Source organism: Lutra lutra, chromosome 11 (genome assembly GCF_902655055.1).
Source record: "Lutra lutra chromosome 11, mLutLut1.2, whole genome shotgun sequence".
NCBI lineage: Eukaryota > Metazoa > Chordata > Mammalia > Carnivora > Mustelidae > Lutra > Lutra lutra.
In genome coordinates, this window is record NC_062288.1 from 2,837,607 (window position 1) to 2,858,295 (window position 20,689).

General features: G+C 49.4%; 1 protein-coding gene across 2 annotated transcripts in view; it reads right to left on the minus strand.

Annotated features, from left to right (window-relative positions):
• Positions 1–20,689, minus strand: part of TNS3 (tensin 3) — a 200,710-nt gene that overhangs the window by 150,882 nt on the left and 29,139 nt on the right. For both annotated transcript variants that reach the window (XM_047695926.1, XM_047695922.1), the window contains one exon: positions 8,847–8,955. The gene's annotated coding sequence lies outside the window, so the exon portion shown is untranslated. Of the gene's footprint in view, positions 1–8,846; positions 8,956–20,689 lie in introns of those variants that run through there.

Here is a 20,689-nt window from a genome sequence, read left to right on the forward strand (position 1 = left end):
TCTATGTGCCTATTTTTATATCAGAACCACACTGTTCTGATCACTACAGCTTTGTAATATAGTTTGAAATCAGGTATGTAAAACCTCCAACTCCATTCTTTCTCAACAGTGCTTTGGCTACTTGGGGTCTTTTGTGATCTCATCTGAATTCTAGGGTTGTTTCTATTTCTATAAGAAATGCCATTGGAAGTTTGATAGAGATTGTGTTGAATTTGCTAATTACCTTAGGTTGCATGGCCATTTCAACAATATTAATTCTTCCAACGCAACAACCTGGGATAGCTTTCCATCTGTCTGTATGCTCCTCTGTGTCTTACAGTTTCCAGAGTGTAGGTCTTTTACTTTACTGGTTCAACTTATTCCTAAGTATTTTAATGTTTTTGATGCCCCTGGAAATTAGGTTCTGTTCTTAATCTCTCTCTCAGATAGTTCACTGTTGGTGTTCAGAAACAACCAATTTTTGTATGTCGATGTTCTCTCCTGTCACTTTACCCTATTCACTTATTAGTTCTAACAGGTTTTTTGTCGGACTCTCTAGGGTTTTATACGGTATTTGTATCTAATACTGGACTTGTAAAAATTCTAGGCAACATTCAGTTGTATGAACAGTCCTGAATTACTGTGTTAACAAAAATCATTTTTAAAAACTCCAATGGTCCGTATAAGGAGCAGAATCTGTGCGGGTTTTAAGAGACTCTCTGCCCCATTCCCAGATGAAAATCAACACGTTCATCTCAACATTTCTGGGCCCGTCACTATGTCATTTTCTAAGGCCATGACTCTGCCTCCTGAAACCATGACTGACAGTTATAAATGTAGATGTTATCAAATACAAGCGTTACACAAATATCGTCATTATAGTTTTCCTGGCATCCCATTACTTCCACTTACATGAAAATGAAATGAATCCCATTAATCCTAAATGCAAAAATGTCCCTTTCACTAAAAAACAACAACACACACTTGCCTCATTACTCTCATGGCCTTTTGCTCTGTCGCAGCCCTTGTCCAATTTCTTCCTGCTGAAAGCATCAGCACATCCTCCAGGCTGAAGTGCAGAGGCCCGACACCCTGGGGCTCAGTTTCCTCACCTGAGACACAGGTGGTCAGGACAGTAGAACACACCGTGCAGAACAGGGCCAGCTGGGAGCTCCTCGGACGCATTGAGCGCAACTGCTTCTATTACTGTTCCTGGTTCAGAGCCACACTAATGCACCAGCTCTGTTCTCCACACACCTCCTCTTTGTGTCTTCTCTGCAGTTCAATGTCCCTCACTTCTGGCTGCTGAGCACCCAGTAAACAGCAAGGCCAGAATCTTCCACCCAAGGCCAAACTCACGGGCCATTGGGACATTCTTTCTGCTTCCACGGACCTCTCTCCACATAACCCTCATGTGACCCTGTATCCATGTCACCCCAAACTCTCCTCCAGCAGCTGCCCGAACACCCTCACGATACAGCGAGGGCCTACTCTCTTGGTTTTCCACTGGTTTGTGCCTCTGGGTCACAACCCATCACCACTTCGCACACCTGACACCTCTGCACATAAGCACATGACCCAGGGAGACAACACACCCACACACGTAGCAAAAGACACCTAATGTCTCCTGAGAACCACCACATACTCAGTACATAGTTTCAGGACACACTGCTTAACCAGTATTCTTTTCTCACATTTTTACGATTCCATGAGACCAGCTGGGACATGCGCACTGAGAGTTCCTCTGCGTGGTGGAGCTTGGGAGAAGCACTTGTGTGGGTGGAGGCTGGCAGCTGACCGAGCCGCCTTCTCAGGAAACACCACTTTTGTCTGAAAGAACGCCAGGCAAAGAATGCGCGCTCATCAGTCTCACCAGTGAACAAAGCACGCCTGCTGCGGGGAGGAAAACAACGGACAGACAGCATTTGGCCGATGATGAAATTTGAAATTTCGAGTGAAAATTACAATTTGGGGAGACATGCATCCATGCCCATGAGCTTGACAAGTCCTACATTTTTCTGATAGACTCGACACTGATATGAACAAATAGGGGAAGGGGGGGTTCTTGATATTTTTTTTTAAGATTTTATTTATTTACCTGACAGACAAAGGCCACAAGTAGGCAGAGAGACAGGCAGAGAGAGAGAGGAGGAAGCAGGCTCCCCGACAAGCAGAGAGCCCAATGCGGGGCTCGATCCCAGGACCTGGGATCACGACCTGAGCCAAAGGCAGAGGCTTTAACCCACTGAGCCACCCAGGCGCCCCGGTTCTTGGTATTTTATAACAAATGTGTTAACATCCAGAAAACTCTGCTGAACTCATTGAACCAGCATTTTCCAAATGACCACCGTATGGTGTCCCACAGTCACGCCTGGTTGTATACATACAATCAAAGGGCCAGATAAGCTCATGAATCTTAACAGAACAGAGTAGGGAAAGTCACTGACATGGTTCCAGATTCAACACTGAAACTAAGCTTTAAGAAACATCACTTGGGTCTTGGTTTGGTACCCAAAGAGAATACCCACAGTAGTCTGAAAAGGTCTTCAAAATGCTTCCTTTTTCAAATACATACCTGCACGAGGCTGGATCTCCCTCAAATACTTGAGCCGAAACACCATGTTTCTTTTGGTTCATTTTAGGTATCAACTTCACTAGGCTACCAGATGCTCAGATATCTGGTCGCACATATTTTTGAACATGTCTGGGTGTGTCTGGGAGGGTGTGTCTGGATGAGCTTAATATCTGAATCTGAAGCCGTAATTGAGAGAAACAGATTGCCCTCCCAGGCCAGGGTGGGCCTCATCTAATCCGGAGAGGAACCAAATAGAACAAAGGGCAGAGTAAGAAAGAATTCTTTCTGCATGACTATCTTTGACCTGGGACATAGGTGTTCTCCTGCTTCTGAACGTGGACTCGGACTGGAGCTAAGCACCAGGTCTCCAGCTTGCCTAGTGCAGATCTTGGGCCTTCACAGTCTCCTTAACCATGTGAGCTGACTCCTTCTGAAAAATCCCATTGGTTCTGTTTCTCTGGAGAATCCTGCCTAATACAAGGGTGGAACAGGTTGAATGCAGAAGCAGATAGGAGGTTCTAGCCTCTCTATTAAATCATGCATAACAGAAGCACAGAATATACACAGATAAATACACCCGAAAACATCAGCTTTCTCCTATTCCAGAATGAGAAGCACAACAAAGTGATATCAAAGATTCCTTTCTGCCATGTAAAAAAAGAATTTACCAAAGCAATTAAAAAAAAAAATTGTGGGGTGCCTGGGTGGCTCAGTTGGTTAAGCAACTGCCTTTGGCTCAGGTCATGATCCTGGAATCCCAGGATTGAGTCCCGCATCAGGCTCCCTGCTTGGCAAGGAGTCTGCTTCTCTCTCTGACCCTCCCCCTTCTCGTGCTCTCTCTCTTTCTCTCTCTCTCTCAAATAAATAAAATCTTTAAAAATAAAATAAAATAAATTACATATCTATAAATAAAATATTGGGTAGCTATTGAAACACTATGATTTCTAAAAATCTAACATGTGACAATACTTATAATAGGCAAGAGGAAGAGATGTTAAGCTACATTAGCTAAAAAATACTCTGTAAAAACAGACATGACTAATGGGCTTATCCACACGTGAGCACTCTGGGCAGGATGGAGGTGTCACCCCAACTCAGGTAAACGAAAACAGACCTTCCCATACATCTCCCTGGAAAAACTAGCTAGCTCATGAAAAATAACAGAAACAGTGCAAGTTCCAGATGAATCAACCATGAAACTGGATCAGAACTGGAAAACCAGAAGGAATATTAGAATAAAATACACAGAACATCATGGCCACAGAGAAGGGAAAGTGACTTAAATAACAATCAAACACAGAGATTAAATGAAGTAATGGGTAGGTCTGAACAAGCCGCGCCTTAAAACTTCCCCGAGATAAACACTCCACAGACAGAACCAGGCAAACAACTACCCGGAAGGTTTGCCGCGCAGAAGGTCTAACACGGTAAGAAACTCACCTGCCCATGGGTCGAAGTCCATCAAAGGTTGGCAAATGTTCTGCCTGATGTCACAGATAAAATGATTAATATTTATAGGATAATGAATTCTTTGAATTCAAGAAGGAAAGATAATAAATAATCTAATTTTTGCAAAATATTTGTGGGCGCCTGGGTGGCTCAGTCGGCTAAGCGTCTGCCTTCAGACGAGGTCATGATCCCAGGGTCCTGGGATCAAGTCCTGCATCAGGCTCCTTGCTTCGCGGGGAGCCTGATTCTTCCTCTCCCTCTCCCACTCCCCCTGCCTGTGTTCCCTCTTTCACTGTGTCTCTGTCAAATAAATAAATAAAATATTTTAGTAAATAAAAGAAAATGAACACCACAGACACCACAGTGTCCACGTAGAGGCTCAACCTCAAGTAATAACCAGGTGAATGAAAAATACAATCAAGGGAGATACCACTTTTTTGTGAGTCCGTCAACTTGCAAAGATGGAAACATGGAAATCCGCCAAGCAACAAGTGACAGAGCGAGGGGAGCTCAAGGCCACGGGGTGCGGGGGAGAGCCCGTTCCCGCCCCACACTCAGCAGAGCCCTGCGTCCGAGAGGGCCCAGGGTCCGCGGTGCGTGTGCTCCTCATAGGTCTTCCAGGCCTCGATGACACACACATCCAGTCCGCCGGAGCTGTCTCCACCACCACACACCAGCTCCTGTACCACACAGGGGTTTCCAAAGCCCGGGATAAGAATCCTGGCTCCCGCCGCACCAGCCACGGTCCAGAGCATCTGGCTCTAAAGCACCAGACATTTTTACATGTTGTCTTGGAACTGCTATTCTTCCAAATGTCCGCAGGAGCCTCGGGAATGCAGGCCACTGTCTTACAGGCCCGTCGGAAACTTTTATACAACACTCCGCACATATTTACCGAGGGAGAGATGAGCCCTTGCTTCCCGGCTTCTTGCCCATCTACACTCAAGTTCACCAGCTTCTCTGGGTTCCCAGTAACCGGCTACACAGACAGGAGGGGACCAGAGGCCCCAGCACAGGGCAGCCTGCCCTAACAGTCACTGCTCAGCCACGCTGCTCTCTCAGTTGACTTGTTGGTCCTAACGGCCACCATGTCCTAGGGCTGTGACACAGCGTCCGGCACAAAGCAAGCACCTACCACATGTACCTCCCGATCTGCCGTCTACCCAAGTCTTCATCAATAATCGCTTAGTATACTGTGGACCATGATGGCCTCACAGACTGGACTCCCCCTTCAGACTATAAGCCCCTCCCAGAGAGGATGTCCTCTTCAGATGGGTCTCCTTCCTCAGACTATGAGTGCCTCCTCACTGACAGACTCCTCCCTCAGACTGTTAGAGTCTCCTCACAGACACGACTCCCCCTTCAGACCATGAGTGCCTCACAGACAGGATGCCGCCCTCAGACTATGAGTGCCTCCTCACAGAGATGATGCCCCCTCAGACTGTGAGAGTCTCCTCACAGACAGGTCTTCCCCCTCAGACATGAGTGCCACCTCACTGACAGGACTCTTCCCTCAGACCATGTGCCTCTCACATACGGAACCCCCCCCCCGCAACTCAGAGCGTGAGCTTCTCACACACGAGGCACAGCTTCCTCATCCTCTCATTTTAGGAAATGCTTAACACACAGTTTGTTTACTGAAGGGGAAAAGTCATCACCAGATCTTCCTTACAAAACTCCCTCATTCTACTTTCCTCTGGCCTCCTTGTTGCTCCCCTTCTCAACCTTCACCTCCTCAGGCTCCTCCCTAGAGGGTCCCTCAATGCAGCATTCCTTCCTTCTCTATCACTTTTCCATTCCAGTCTGTTCTGTCCTATTTCACAATGAGATCCAAGCAAACCCTTTGCAACGGGATCACTTCTGCTTGGTCTGACCCTGCACCCTCCAAGACCATCCCCCTCTGGGGGCCAAAATCTCCCTGAACTCACATCTCTCAACACCCACTCAGTACCAGAACACCGAGATAACCGCACCACGGCCTCCTGCTGCCTCACCTACAGTATGACCAGGCTGGGTTCATAAAAGCATCATCAGTGACAACTTGAAAGCATCAATACTTCAAACCACCCAAGGGAACCTGGTGGAGCAGTGAGAACAGGTTACCACAGAGCCCTAACTGGTGGCAAGGGCACAGAGCTGGGGTGGCATCAGCAGTGTTCTGGGCGGCATGAGGTGAGCCACAAGCAGACACTTAACCATATCACCACCCTCACTGCCATCTTGGTCTTTTCCTGTAAGGTTCCAGAATCAGGGATAAGAAAGCCTCTATGCCAAGCATCCCAGCTTCATAAAAATGAAGCTTTTTCTCCTAATCTTGCTACATATAAATATGAGGTAAATCAGGAGGTTAAATATGAAAGTAAGGGACTTGAAGGTCAAGAATGAGCCAGAAAAGGAATAGCACAAATAGGACCATGAGTCACAGAACACACCCCCACCTTTCTCTACCATCACCATCACCACCAGCAAGCACCATCATCATATCGCTGTCAACACCACCACCACCAGCATTATCACCAACATTATCATCAAGGTCACCACCGTCATCACCAACATCACCAGCAGCAGCATCTTCTTCCTCCTCACCATCATCATCATCTTCATTATCACATCATGACCATCATCATCGCCATCTTCATTGTCACCACCACCATCACCATGATCATCATTACAATCAGCATTATCATCCACACCATCACTAACGTCACCACTGTCATCATCATCCGCATCATTATCATCATCCCCATGATCATCAATATCACCACCATCATCACCACGTCACCACATCACCACCACCACCATCATGATCATCATTACAATCACCATCACCACCAATGTCACCATCATCATCACTGTCACCATCATAACAGTCATCATCATCACCATCACCATCATCACCATCACCATCATCATCATCACCATCACCATCACCATCATCACCATCATCACCACCATCATCACCATCACCATCATCACCATCATCACCACCATCATCACCATCACCATCACCACCATCATCATCATCACCAACATCACCACCATCATCTCTAAGACTACTGGACACTTTCATGATCCAGTCAATGCCCTGTGTGTTCCACATGTACTTAATCTGTCATTCACAGTAACTCTAAAGGAAAATTCAAGCACAGAGAAACAGAATGGGAACCCCAGCTGCCCAGCTCTACCATCCTCAGCTCCAGCATACCTACTGCTTCTCCGGAAATGAACTAAAGAAAAGGCCCCTCCGTCACAACGTCACAGAGCCGGCGTGCATGACCCCTTAGACAACGTATGTCAGGGCACGCCTCATTGTCTCCAGGCAGCACGTACATGGGCTCAACACGCAGCCGCATGTGACATGTATAGATCACAGGAGACAAAACTACTCATGGTGTCTTTGCACAGTCTCTACAGTTTACTGACAAAAGGAACAGACTACAGAAATTAACTACATTTCATCGGGAGCAGGGAAAAGAACCAAGGAAGGGCTACGGTATCCTCTGAGCAGCCAATCACAGTCACCCACGGGGATCTTGCCGGGCCCCGTCTACACCCAGGGTGACCCTGCCAGGCTCCAAGCTCCAGCTCTGGGAGCAGCATGCCCACAACCTGCCCCCACATGCCCACATTGGGGGGTAGGGGAGATACCTCAAGTCTCCTGTTCTGATCCCAGTGAGACTGTTCCTTCCACAGGTCTTCTTCTCTTGACAGTGTCACAGGGGTGCCCGTCATACAGTCACATTTGGAGCCATCATGGTGATCCCTTAAGACAAGAGCACTACATCCCACCATACAAGACCTCTCCGGCCCGCGCTACAGCTCGCAGGGGCCAGGTGACGGGAAGCCCCCCAGGCCCCATCACACAGGCTGCCCCCAGGGAGAAGGGAGAGGGGCCCATGGACAGAAAAGGGGGTCACGTGGGGATGGCATCCCCAGCAGCCCTCCACCGCCGGAGGCCATGGCAGGAAGGACTGACAGAGGTGGTGACATGCTCACGGCTCTGGAAGCACCATCAGCAAAATGACACAGGGCCCTTCTGAGAAGCAAACACACCAGCCCTCCCACACTCAGGCCCTTTCCCTGCAAGAGAGACCCTGAGTGTCCCAGGTCTCCCCCACCCCACACGGAAGTCTGACCCTCCTCCCCCGTGGTCCCTCCCCAAAGCAACCCACAGGGACTGAGGACTAGGGTCCCTCTGGGAGAAAGGGGAGCCGAGAGGCAGTCGCAACACCACAGAAGCCTGCTGGGGACACCCCACCAAAGAGAGGACACCACAGGGCGGACCCCATGCCTCCTCCAGGCCCCAGTCCCCAACCTGCCTGTGCTCTGCAACATGGACCCACGACCCCAAACCGGGATTCTAGGGCTCCAGGGATACAAGCAACATTGCTCTCACCGGCCCACTACCCAGATTCATCACTGCACAAGCGCACGACCGACCTGGGGCTCGAGCATCAGAGCCCTGACGCCAGGCTGGCAGGTCTGCCCTGCCTCCAAGCTGCAGAGCTCTTGGTTCTAAACTCACTGAGAGGTCAGAGCACAAGACCGGATAACCTGAGTCAGGGCCCCCATCGTGGAGGGAGGGCACGTCACAGCTGCTCACTGCTGCCCCTCATCCGTGCCAGCAGCTTTGCTCCCTCCCCAAAAGTGCCCTCCCCAGCGAATCTGGGTAAATACAGTGGGTCCCTGCCCCAGTAAGGGTGGGGGGTAAACACTGGCTCCAAAGGGGAATTCCATGATTTAACTTTTGGAAACTCCCGAAAGCAGCTTTTCATTTTGGTTTTTGTTTGTGTGTCTGCTGCATTTTGGTTTTATTAGCAAGGAAATGAGAAACGGTGCTCACCTCGGCATGCGATCCCTTGGCTGTCGATAATCTGCTTGCAAACCCCGCAGACCTGGGGTTTCTTAAAGGCTTTGTTCTTAAAACTGTGCAGACTCGTTAACTCTTCTGGCTGGAAAAGCAAAGGGAGAAATTGTCAGCCCCACGATTCATTGTTTGTTTGCTTTTTCTCTTCTCTTTCAGTAAATTCAGCATCTAGCAGAGTTTGGTAAGAGCTAAAACAGGAACTTCACCCATTCAACAGAGAAGAACAAGAAGCCGTCCAGCCAGAGCTGGGATTCCCCAGGGGAGCTCAGATGCCCCGTCAGCATTCTCAGTGCCCTTGCCTCACCTCCCCCCCACCCACCACTTGCAAATCCCCCTTTAAATGGGTGAAGAGGGCTGGGAGTGCTGCACTGATCAATGCTGATAATGTGATCACATATTATCTTCCACCGACTCCATGACACAGTAATCCACAGGCATTCCCTGAACCTTAATGCTTCCTCTGGAAGCAACGCTCAGCAAATAGCACAACCGTGTTCGGAGGAAGCCGGTGACGGATCCTCCCAGCCCCTGGGCCTCTCCAAGTGCACTTCTGCAGACGGAGAAGCCGTCATGGGAGACCAGCACGTTAAGATACACGGTTCCCCCCTAAACCCAGCATAGCACAGAGTTCACAACACGTGTGGGTACTGGGGATACCTGAGCCCCTCATCTACCAAACCCCTGTCTGCAGGGTCAAAGTTCACAGCTGTATCTGATCATCTCACAAAAATTCAATTTGCCTTAGAACCAAACCCCCATCATTGTACCCAACTGGTGACATACGGCAGCATATTCTCCCAGCGCGATGATCCACTGAGGCCCGTACTGACCACCCGAAGCAACCACAGCCCCCTGGAAGATTAGTGTTGGCCAGAATGGGAAACTAATGATACCACTGTAGTTTCTTACAGATTTTTTAGAGCTACACCAACACTGTGACTCAGCAATTCCACTCCTAGAGACATTCCACAGAAGCAAACATATATGCCCACAAATTCTTGTGCAAGAAAGAGCAGAGCTGCCTTATTTAAAAGTGCCCCAAACAGAAATAACCCAAATGCCCATCAAAAGGAGACAGGACAAACAAACTGTGATATATTCCTACGCCGTACCACTGTTCAGGGACACACAAGAGCTTGCTACCATCACATGCTACTCATCACAGGTGAGCATCAAGTGTTACTGCACTGAGCGAAAGAGCTCCCACACAGAGGCACACAGTGATGGCTATTTATAGGACGTTCACGAACAGGCAAACCACTCTATCTAGTTCCTCAGAGACTGGAAAACAGGGAGGTGAGCTCCATGACTGCCCCAGATTCCTGCACCTCGGAAGGATGCACAGAAGGAAGGGGACCAGTGTACTACCTGGAACAGAGAAGACAGTGCTAAGAGTCTAGGCAGAGGAGGGCAGCAAGAGTTCACTCGCCAGAGCACCACAAAACAGGGATGCTTGGAACCCCTACGAGGAGCACAAGGGCCCTCCAAAATGTTCTGCCAAACACTGATGAGCACGTGTGAGGTGTACGTGCACATCACAGTACAAACTGCCCAAAATAAGGCACAGAAAGAAGGACCACCTAAGTAAACACATAGATAAACAGAGCATCAGTGAGTTGTGGGAAAGTTCAAGTGTCCCAACACATGTGTAATTAACGTCTCTGTGAAGAGGGGACGGGAGGATCACTGAAAATATAATGCTTAAAAGTTTTCCAAAATCAGAGCGAAACTATTAACCCATAGAGTGAAGAAACTCCACAAATCCCAAGTACAAGAAATGTGGCAGAAATGACGCACATGATAATCACACTGTCCAAACCCAGTGATATACAGAAAATCATAAATGTGCCCAGAGAGGAGGAAAAGCCACATTACGAAGAAGACCAACCATAAGCACAATCGCAGATTTCTCATGGAAAGTAAAGGCAGGGAGAAAACCATAGAGAGATACAGGGTGTGAGGAGAAATTCTGCCAAGCTAAAATTTTGGACCCAGCAAACACAGCATTCAAAAATTAAAGTGAATTTTAAAATTCTTGCAATACGCAAAAGCCAAAATATTTCATCACCAGCTGACATACATTATGAGAGGAGTTAAACATAGTCTGAGCACGAAGGAAATTCTCACAACTGGAAAGACAGCTTTACACAGAAGGAACGGTGCCAGAAATGGCAAGTATGTGGATAAATACATGAGATTTTCTTTTAAAATTAAAAACTCACTACAAAATAATTAACTTTTGAAGCAAAAACTACTAATGGTGTAACATGAGGTTCCACAGACATAAAAGTAAAATTTATGATAAAACAGCACAAAGCCCAGGAAAAGAGAAATGTAAGCATTCTACTGCAAGGCTCTTGTACTATTCATTAGATCATATACTATCCTGTGAAGCAAGCTGTGATCAACGAGAGAGATGCATTATAAACCCCAAAGCAACTACTAAAATAATGAGCGATAGGTAATAATCCAACAAAACAGATAAAATGACATTACTTCTTAAAAGTTCGACTAATCTAGGGGTACCTGCCTGGCTCAGTTGGTGGAGCACAGGACTCTTGATCTCAGGGTCATGAGTTCAAGCTCCATGTTGGGTGTAGAGATTATTTTAAAATAAGATCTTTAAAACATTAAAAATAAAAGTAAAATAAAACTTTGATTAATCTAAACATGGCAAAAAAGAAAGGAGAGCAAAAACTAGGTGACAGAAACAGAAAACAAACAGCAAGATGATAGACAGACTTAAACCTTATTATTTATTAATGATCAAATTATGTAAATAGTTTAAGTGCCCTAATTAAAAGGCAACGATTGCCAGATTATATTCCTTTAGGAACAAAAAAGACAAAAAATACACAAGGATAATGTTAAAGGAAAGTTGGAGTGGCTATATTGATATCAGACAAAGTTGTCTCCAGATCAAAGAATGCTACCAATGATATGGAAAGGGATTTCATAATGATAAGAGGGTATATGCATCAAGAGAACATGCAATCCTAAAACTGTATGCACCTACTAACAATACCCTCAAAATACATAAAGCAAGAAATGAAAAATTGCAAAGACATAAAGAGGCAAATGTGTAAATATGTCAGAAACTTATTTATCCCTCTTTTAGGCTGAACCACGTCCCCATGAAATTCTTATGTTGATGTTCTAACTCCCAATATGACTGTATGTAGAGATGGGGCCTTTAAAGAGGTAATTAAGGTCAAATAAGGTCAGAAGGGTGGGATTCTAATCCAGTAGGACTGGTGCCCTTACAAGAAGAGGAAGAGACACCTGGGGGGTGGGGAGATTGCTCACCAAGGAAAGTCCAGTTGAGGAGGACTCACTGAGAAGGGAGCCATCTACAAATCAAGGAAAAGGCCTCAGGAAAAACAAAGCCTGTCAACACCTCAATCTTGGACTTCTAGCCTCCAGAATTGCAAGAAAATGAATTTCTGTTGTTTAAGTCCCTGTCTGGCATTTTGTTATGGCAGCGCCTACAAGCTAATATACCCCTTCCCAATCACTAATGCTTATTTTTATCAATAATAACAATTGATAATTATTGCAGAAAATAACCAAAGATAGGTAAGATTTGAACAACATTCTCAAAAGACTTGAACTAATTGACACTGACAGAACATCAGACCTACAGCAACAGAATACACAACCGTTTCAAGTGCATATGTAATGTCCATACTGAGACAGACCACAGCCTGGGACATAAAACAAGTCCACATAAATTTAAAAGTATTCAAGCCATACTAAATATGTTCTCTGACCACAGTGGGATTATATTAGAAACCATAAAAAAAAAAAAATCCTTGTAAAATCCCCCAAGTATTTAGAAATTAAACACACTTTTAAATAATACATTGTAGCAAACAGGATTTATCCCAGGGAGGCAAAGCTTGTTTAACATAAATAACAATCAATAAAATAAAAAAGAAACCTACACAATTTTTCAATTAATCGGTGGAAAAAAAACTCTAACAAAATCCAACATCCGTTTCCTGATAAACACTCTCAAATCAAAATAGAGAGAGACTTCCTCAACTTGGTAAAAATCTACCACAAACCCCAATTTAAGGACAACAGACTGAATGCTTTCCCTTTAAGCTCCAGAACACCGCAAGGCTGTCTGCAATCAACATTTCTATTTAACACTGTCTTAGAGGGTCTCATCAACGCAATTAGGCAAGAAAATAAATAATAAGTATCCAGTTTGGAAAGAAAGAATAACTGTCTTTAGTCACTGATGACACCAGTCTTTATTTTTTTTAAAGATTTTATTTATTTATTTCACAGACAGAGATTACAAGCAGGCAGAGAGAGGGGGAAGCAGACTCCCTGCTGAGCAGACAGCCGGATTCGGGGCTTGATCCCAGGACCCTGGGATCATGACCTGAGCCGAAGGCAGAGGCTTTAACCCACTGAGCCACCCAGGCGCCCCGACACCACTGTCTTTAAAAACAAAAACAAACAAACAAAAAATCATGAAATGTAGAAAAAAGCTCTAGAACTAACAAATGAGTTCGGCAAAGCTGAAAGATGGGAACTCACTGACTGTCTAAAATGTAATTCTACATCTTAGCAAAGAACATTCAGAAACTGAAATTCAAAGGACATCACCATTTACAGGATCATCAAAAATACTAAATCTAGGGTGCTTGGGTGGCTCAGTCATTAAGCGTCTGCCTTCGGCTCAGGTCATGATCCCGGGTCCTGGGATCAAGCCCCACATCCGGCTTCCTGCTCCTCGGGAAACTCGCTTCTCCCTCTCCCACTCCCCCTGCTTGTGCTCCCTTTCCCGCTGTGTCTCTCTCTGTCAAATAAATAAATAACGTCTTTTTAAAAAAATATTAAATCCTTAGGAATCAATCTAACAAAAAATGTGAAAGGCCTGTAAAGTAAAAAAAAAAACAAAAACAAAAACAAAAACAAACCATTCCAGAAAGAAAGTGAGAAAGACCTACAGAGTCAGAGGGATATACCATGTTCATGGATGATAAGTCTCCATTATAGTCAAGATGCAGTTTCTTCCATAAAATGGACAGATTCCACACCATCTGAATGGAAATCCCAGCAGCAAATGGTTCTAAAATTCAGGTTTCAGTCAAAGCACTCAGAACTGCCAAAACAACTTTGAAGTTTGCACATATTTAAGTGCACAATTTGCTAAGTATCCAGACCCCAAGACCTCACTCCCTGACCTACAGCAGACATAACTGATCACTCAAAGCTACCATCCCCAGCTGGCCTTATGAGGGACTGGAACTGGCAGAGGGGGAATTCCAATGTCAACAGCTGTTCGGGCTGTTCCCATCTTCCCTGCTACTTGAGCTTCCTGGAGCGCAGGGAGCTTAATAGCTTTCCACCTGACCAGCTCTAGTCCTACTCTCCCCCACGTCCCATCTGACCATTTCCAATTCCTCCAAAGTCTCGTCACATCATCAGGCATCTCGTGGTGTTTTTCTTATCTTGTCAAACCCATCTAAGGAGGCAAAGTGTCATGCACCAAGCAGAACACAGGTTCTGCTACCTGCGGTACAAGCTCTGGGACCCTGTGCAAGTTACTGGGGACTTGGGGACTGAACAGAACTACCGTAGAGGACCAAACACTATATATACCAGGTGTACAAACGAGCAGCCCATGCGCATCTCTTGGTCAGCTTCTGAAACCACCTCTCAAAACCCTGCCCAGACCAGTTAAAACAGATCATCTGGAGGTAAGGCTAGAATACAATTTTTTCCCCAAAACTCACCCCATGATCCCAACTGCAGCCAGGACTGGGAGCAGCCACTACATAAGGGACTAGACGGCAAGGATCCTCCATCAACGCAAGGCGCTGTGAGCACATCCCGCACATCAGTTCGCGAGCACATCCCCGCACATCTGTTCGCAAGCGCATCCCCGCACATCCCTTCGCGAGCTCATCCCAGCACATCCGTTCGCGACCGCATCCCCGCATATCCGTTCATGAGCACATCCCCGTACATCCTTTCGTGAGCACATCCCTGCCCATCCGTTCGCCGCAGATCTTTGCAAGAGACTAAACTTCTAGAGCGACACTCCTGCAAGTGGTGCCTGAGAGGGAGGGATGGCAGTGCTCCTCTCGAGAAGCTCAGGACCTTGGCAGGGCCCTCCTGTCCCATAACCATGACAACCGTGGACCCACAAACACGGATGGGAGGATGCGAAACAGAAACCACAGAGCCAAAGTTAGAGGCTGTGGGCTCAGACCCTGTCTCCGCCCGGCTCGTGCTCAGACAGGAGCAGCCATTCAAACAGCTGAAAATGCAGTCTTCACGGCAATGCCCCAGTTGCAGCCTACGTCCCCACCTCGTGTGTGAGTTACTTGTTTATGGGCCTTCTGTCCACTGCTGCACTGCGAGGGCCCGGAGGCAGGACACAGGGCTCTCATGCATGCGTCTCTGAGCCCCTCTGCGCAGCGCCTGGCAGGCAGAGAACCTCGGGCCCTCAATTAACATTTGTTAAAGGAATGAATTGGCCCTAGTCTGCGGGCCAACCGGAGACAGTGTGACCTTTTATTCCTCCCAAATACCTTTATTCCAACCAGGGAGAAAGAAGCACTGTGTTCCTGCGGTTTTCTTGCCCGCTGGTGCCCACTGGGCCACAGCTAGAAGGCTGGAGGGTAAACAGCAGAGGTGCTGTGGTTGGGGAGGAGGGGGCGGGGCACGCTGAAGCCAGTCCCGTCCCCGGTCCTGGGCGCATCCCCAAGGTTCCTCGCCCCAGATAGTGTAATAACAGCTGCTACGCTTCATCTGTACGGAGCGTCTCCATTGTGAAATGAGCCAGCGGGATTAGGTGGCCTTTGTTCTCACCTGATCCTGCGCTTTCGTTTTGCTCGTTTTGCCCCAGAGGTGGGGCCCCAGAGCGCATGTGGGGGGGGGGGGGGGTTGTTCCACGTTCCGGCATTCAGCAGGCTCAGTTCAGGAATCTAAATTGCATTTAATTGTTAGGAGGAGACAGTTGGAAGGGCAGCGGGCAGGGCTGCCTGTTCTACAAGGACTCCCCGAGGGTTACCCGGTAATTAGTGCTGGCCTTGATTGGAAAGTCTCTTTTTAGAACTAAAAATCTCGGCAAAATTGAGCAAGGAAAAGCTCCATGTGAGCGTGGGAGGGAACAGCTCTGCTCAGCTCTCCTCTCCAGATGCAAAACTGCACACAGCTCTCTGGGGGGGTTCTCTGGGCTAATGCTACAGTAGCAACACGGTGACCCACACAAAGGCTAAATCAGCAGCGACCACGCTGTTTTCCTCCCAGGGAAAGAGGATTCAGGCGTGAGTTCTGGTACCTGGGAAACCAGAAGGCAGCATCGCAGGGAGCAGACCCTGAGGTAAGAACACAAATCAACTTGACCCTGAAGTTAAAGGGCCACCAAACCTTCCTGCATAGCCAGAGTAGACCCTAAACCTCTGGGATGACACCCAGAGAGGTCTCCCCTCTTTGGCAGCCAGAGGGCATGGGCGTCCAGTCACCATCTCCACACCACACACTGTCCCCAAGCTCCACAGCTATAACATCTGGCCATTAAACTAGTTATCAGAATGCAGGGCGACAGAAGTGGTGTGACACTCTGATTTCTCATTTCCCAGAATCTTAGAAAAGTTTCTGAGGAAAAAGAATGTAATAAATGCCTAATTATTAAGCTCAGAGAAAAGGCTGCGAGAGCCAGGCGGGGAATCTGCTCCGTTTAATTCAAACGCGGTGCAGGACGGTTCCGTGGACCACCGACTGCAACGTGGCCCTGGTGAACTTGTATCACCGCAACACGCCAGCGCATCCCAACAGCACAAAGCTAGGGGCCCTTTCCATTTGAAAGAAATCTGGGCTGCGCCCCCAGTGCATCAAGGACCAGTGTCCTACTTCCATTCCAGAAAAGGAGTCCAATGAAGCCCTTTCAAAAGGCAGTTGTATTAGAAAGTTAACCCTGAACTGTCTCCCACACGTGCGTGCGCTCACCAAGGCGCCCACCTCCCACCGGGCAAAGGCCGGCTTTCCTGCTTCCCCTCTCTCCCTCTCCGCCTCCCCTGCGCGCGCGCGCACAAAGTACTCACGCGCGTGCACAGAAACACGCGAGGATGTGCACAGACAAGAGCTCACGAGCACGCGCAGACAAGGGTTCGTGGACACACGTGGGCACAAGGACGCGCGCGCGCGCGCACTGACCCAAAAGCGCTCCTTTTGGAGAACCCCCGCGCCCCGCCCCCGCTCCCCAGTTCCGAACCGTCCAGCTCCCCTCTTTGAGCCCTACGCCCCGGCGCCGGGCTCCGAGAGGCCCGCGCCCCCGCACGCCCGCACCCACTCACCTGGCGCCGGTGCCGGCGCGCCCAGGCCCGGCGCGCGCACCCTCCGGGCGGCCCCGAGGTCAGGGCGCGCAGCCGCATGGCCGCTCGGACAACACCGTCGGAGAACCGGGCTTGGCCAAGTGAGGACGGTCGCAGCGGGCGCTGGCCCCTCTCCCGCGGCAGAGCCCGGCTGGGATGCCTCCTGGGCCCGGCGCCTGGAAGTCCAGGGCAAAGTTCGACCCCAGAGACCCAAAAGGACGCAGCCGGCACCTCCAAGTCCACTCAACCGTCAGAAGTCGTCGGATGCCGGGAACAAAAGCCAGGCGAGCGAGCGCAAGGTCCCCCGGCGCCCCTCCATCTGACACGAATTAGCCCTTCCTCCCCCGCCCCAGACCGCAGCTCCACGGAGGAGGCAAAAGGCTTCTCAGCCAAAGGCAGGCAAAGCGGAGAAGAAAGGCCTCCCAGGGCAGGGCTGGGGGGGGGGGGGCAAACCTTCAGCCGCAGCCAGACTTAATTACGCACGCCTTTGGAGGGGGTCAGCTTGACTAGGATTTCAGACCTCTCCAAGAATGCCAACCTAGGGGCTTAAAGTCAAACCTGCGGGCTCAGGCTTCCAGGATTTTAAAATCTTGACTGTGGTCCAGTAAACCTGCCTCTGTTATGTTCAGTATGGCTGGTAATCTAGCCGGCCAGTGTGCAAAGAAGGAAAACCCCAACTCGGAAGGGCTCTCTTTCCAATGTGCCTCCCGCAACCAAGGAAAACCGGGAGCCCTCCCTCCTAGAAGGAGGAGGACTGGTTATGGGTTACAGCAGGCTCAAAGCTCAGGATTAGGGTCCTTCCACAGCTGGGGTGTTGAGGTCCCTACTCTCTTCTCCTCCTCACCATCCTCGGGGCCATCCAGCTGCTGGAAAATCATGTCCCGTTTTCCTCTCCGGCTCTGTGATCTTGGAAGGAAATTTAAAACTGGGAGCATGGGAGCTGAAGGTGACCAGGAGGGTGGGGGCAGAGTGTCACAAGAAGGGGAAGCCAGACACCTGGAAAGTGGAAGGGTCACTTAGCCTGAAGGACAGCCCAGAGTGGGGGAGGGCACAATCCTGGGACAGAACAGCTCTTTTCTTAAGCGTATCAGACCCCCACTGAACAGAGGGGACACGGCTGCCATTGTGGGGCAGTGATCTCAGCTCTGGCAGCTCCTGGGAGAAGGAAAGGCTGCCTTGATCATGTTTGGCCAGAAGAGGAGGGAGCAGAAGGGCTAGGGAGCCTTCTGGCCTCAGGCTGCTCGCCTGTAACCCCAGCCGTGGGCCCCTACTGACCTGGCCTGCTGGGTGCCCAGCCAAAAGCGAGGCGCACAGACCTGGGTCAGGGCAACACTCTGACTTCCCATCTTTGATTCCGTGAGCAACTCCAATGTCTTAGCTGTGGAAGCAGCCAGGGTGGGCTAGAGCGAGGTCTTTATGGCTAACACATGTGCGAATTCCAGTGGTGGATTCAAGGCCAGAATTAACCTCTCGGGTTCTGGCACGGAACATCCATCTTCCTGTTTCTACAGTGAAACAGCAAGGCTCTCCTCCTTTCAGCCACAAACACACACCAACCAACCCAGCGTCCCACCATTTGGGTGCAGACACCCATCTATTCTCATGGCTCCAGCCCCAAAACTGAGATCACTAATCATCTTTCTTTTCGTTCATTCACTTTCAAGATTCATTCATCGGGGCGCCCGGGTGGCTCCGTGAGTTAAGCCTCTGCCTTCCACTCAGGTTGTGATCCCAGGGTCCTGGGATGGAGCCCCGCATCAGGCTCTCTGCTCAGCAGGAAGCCTGCTTCCTCCTCTCTCTCTGCCTGCCTCTCTGCCTGCTTGTGATCTCTGTCAAACGAATAAATAAAATCCTAAAAAAAAAAAAAAAAAAAAAAAAAAACAAGATTCATTCATCGCCACTCATTTTTCCAGGGCAAATTCACACTTCAGTTTTGCAAACATTTCTCAGTACCATTTTTTTTTAAAGATTTTATTTATTTATTTGACAGAGAGAGAGATCACAAGTAGGCAGAGAGGCAGGCACAGAGAGAGAGGAGGAAGCAGGCTCCCTGCCGAGCAGAGAGCCCGATGCGGGCCTCGATCCCAGGACCCTGGGACCACGACCTGAGCCGAAGGCAGAGGTTTTAACCCACTGAGCCACCCAGGCGCCCTCTCAGTACCATTTCTACTACACATCCCTCTCCCCCCATGGAGCGACACAGGACCCGAGATGCCATCTGCATCGAACTTGTTTGAGCCCCCGACATCAAACACAAGATGGGCACAGAACTGTGTCTACAAGCTGAGCTCAGCCAGTCATCCTGCTGTTGAGCCCACAGTGCAAACATGGTTTCCAGCTGTCAGCTGGATCTACCATCAGCCTTACCCACAGAACCAGCAGAAGGGACGGGAATCCCAGCAAACAGGAGGACCCCCCCCAACGTGACAAAGGTCCCTGACATCGAGGCTGGGCTCCACACTCTGTGGGGGCCCCTGGAAAGGATTGTCAAGAGTGCAAAAGCTCCCCAGGCCTGCAGATCACAAGGCAGATGCTTGTTTTCATAGGGACAGCCCAAACCTCCTCTTATTTAAAAGGCACACTGTTCGAGCGCGTGGGTGGCTTAGTCGGTAAAGGGTCTGTCTTTGACTCAGGAAATGATCTGAGGGTCCTGGGTTCAAGTCCCGTGTCAGGCTCCCTACTCAGCAGGGAGTCAGCTTCTCCCTCTTGCTCTCCCTCTGTTCTCTCTTTCTCTCAAATAAATATATAAAATCTTTTTAAATACACGAAAAGCACATGGTTCAGAAATTGCCGTGCTTTCTTACTCCTCATGGATCAGACACAGGTGGCCCACCTCACAGGTGACAACCAAAAGAGCTGCCTCGACGCCGGTGAGACCCAGCAACCCGGACGGGGTCTTTGTGGGAAGTCCAGAACATGACAGCCCGATTGAACCTCCCCAAACGCAAAACTGGGAGTCCTGCCAGGACGGTCCCTTTGCCAGCCCCCCACTTCTCCCGCAGCCCCTCCCCAAGCCTCCTGCAGCGGCCCCGGCCCACGTGCACCCAGGGCCTCCTGGGCTCTGCGCCCTGGTGAGTGCTGGGGCTTGGCTCAGGCCCTCTCTGAGTTTCCCAGTTCTCCTTTGGGACTGAAAAGTGCCGCCTTTCTGGGCTCGGCGCAGGACCCCTCTCCTGCCCGGCCTCCCCGACTTCTCACCAGCGCGCACCCAAGCCCATCTCCATCTCCAGGCCCTGTCTGTCCGCAAGATCTAACCTTTGTCTGGGGTTTTCCACACGCAGACGAGCGGGGGCAATAAACGCCGCCGGAAGGAGAGAAATCAGCTTGGCGGCATTTCATGACGTCCACACCGGTGACTCGGTCCGTCTCAGCTCGGCCGCCGCCCCTCTGGGGAGGAGCCCGGAGCAGAGGGATGGGGCAGCGTGGGGGTCCCTGGGCAGGAGGGCAGGTGCTGTTCCCGCGCCCCGTCTGCGCGCCCGGGCT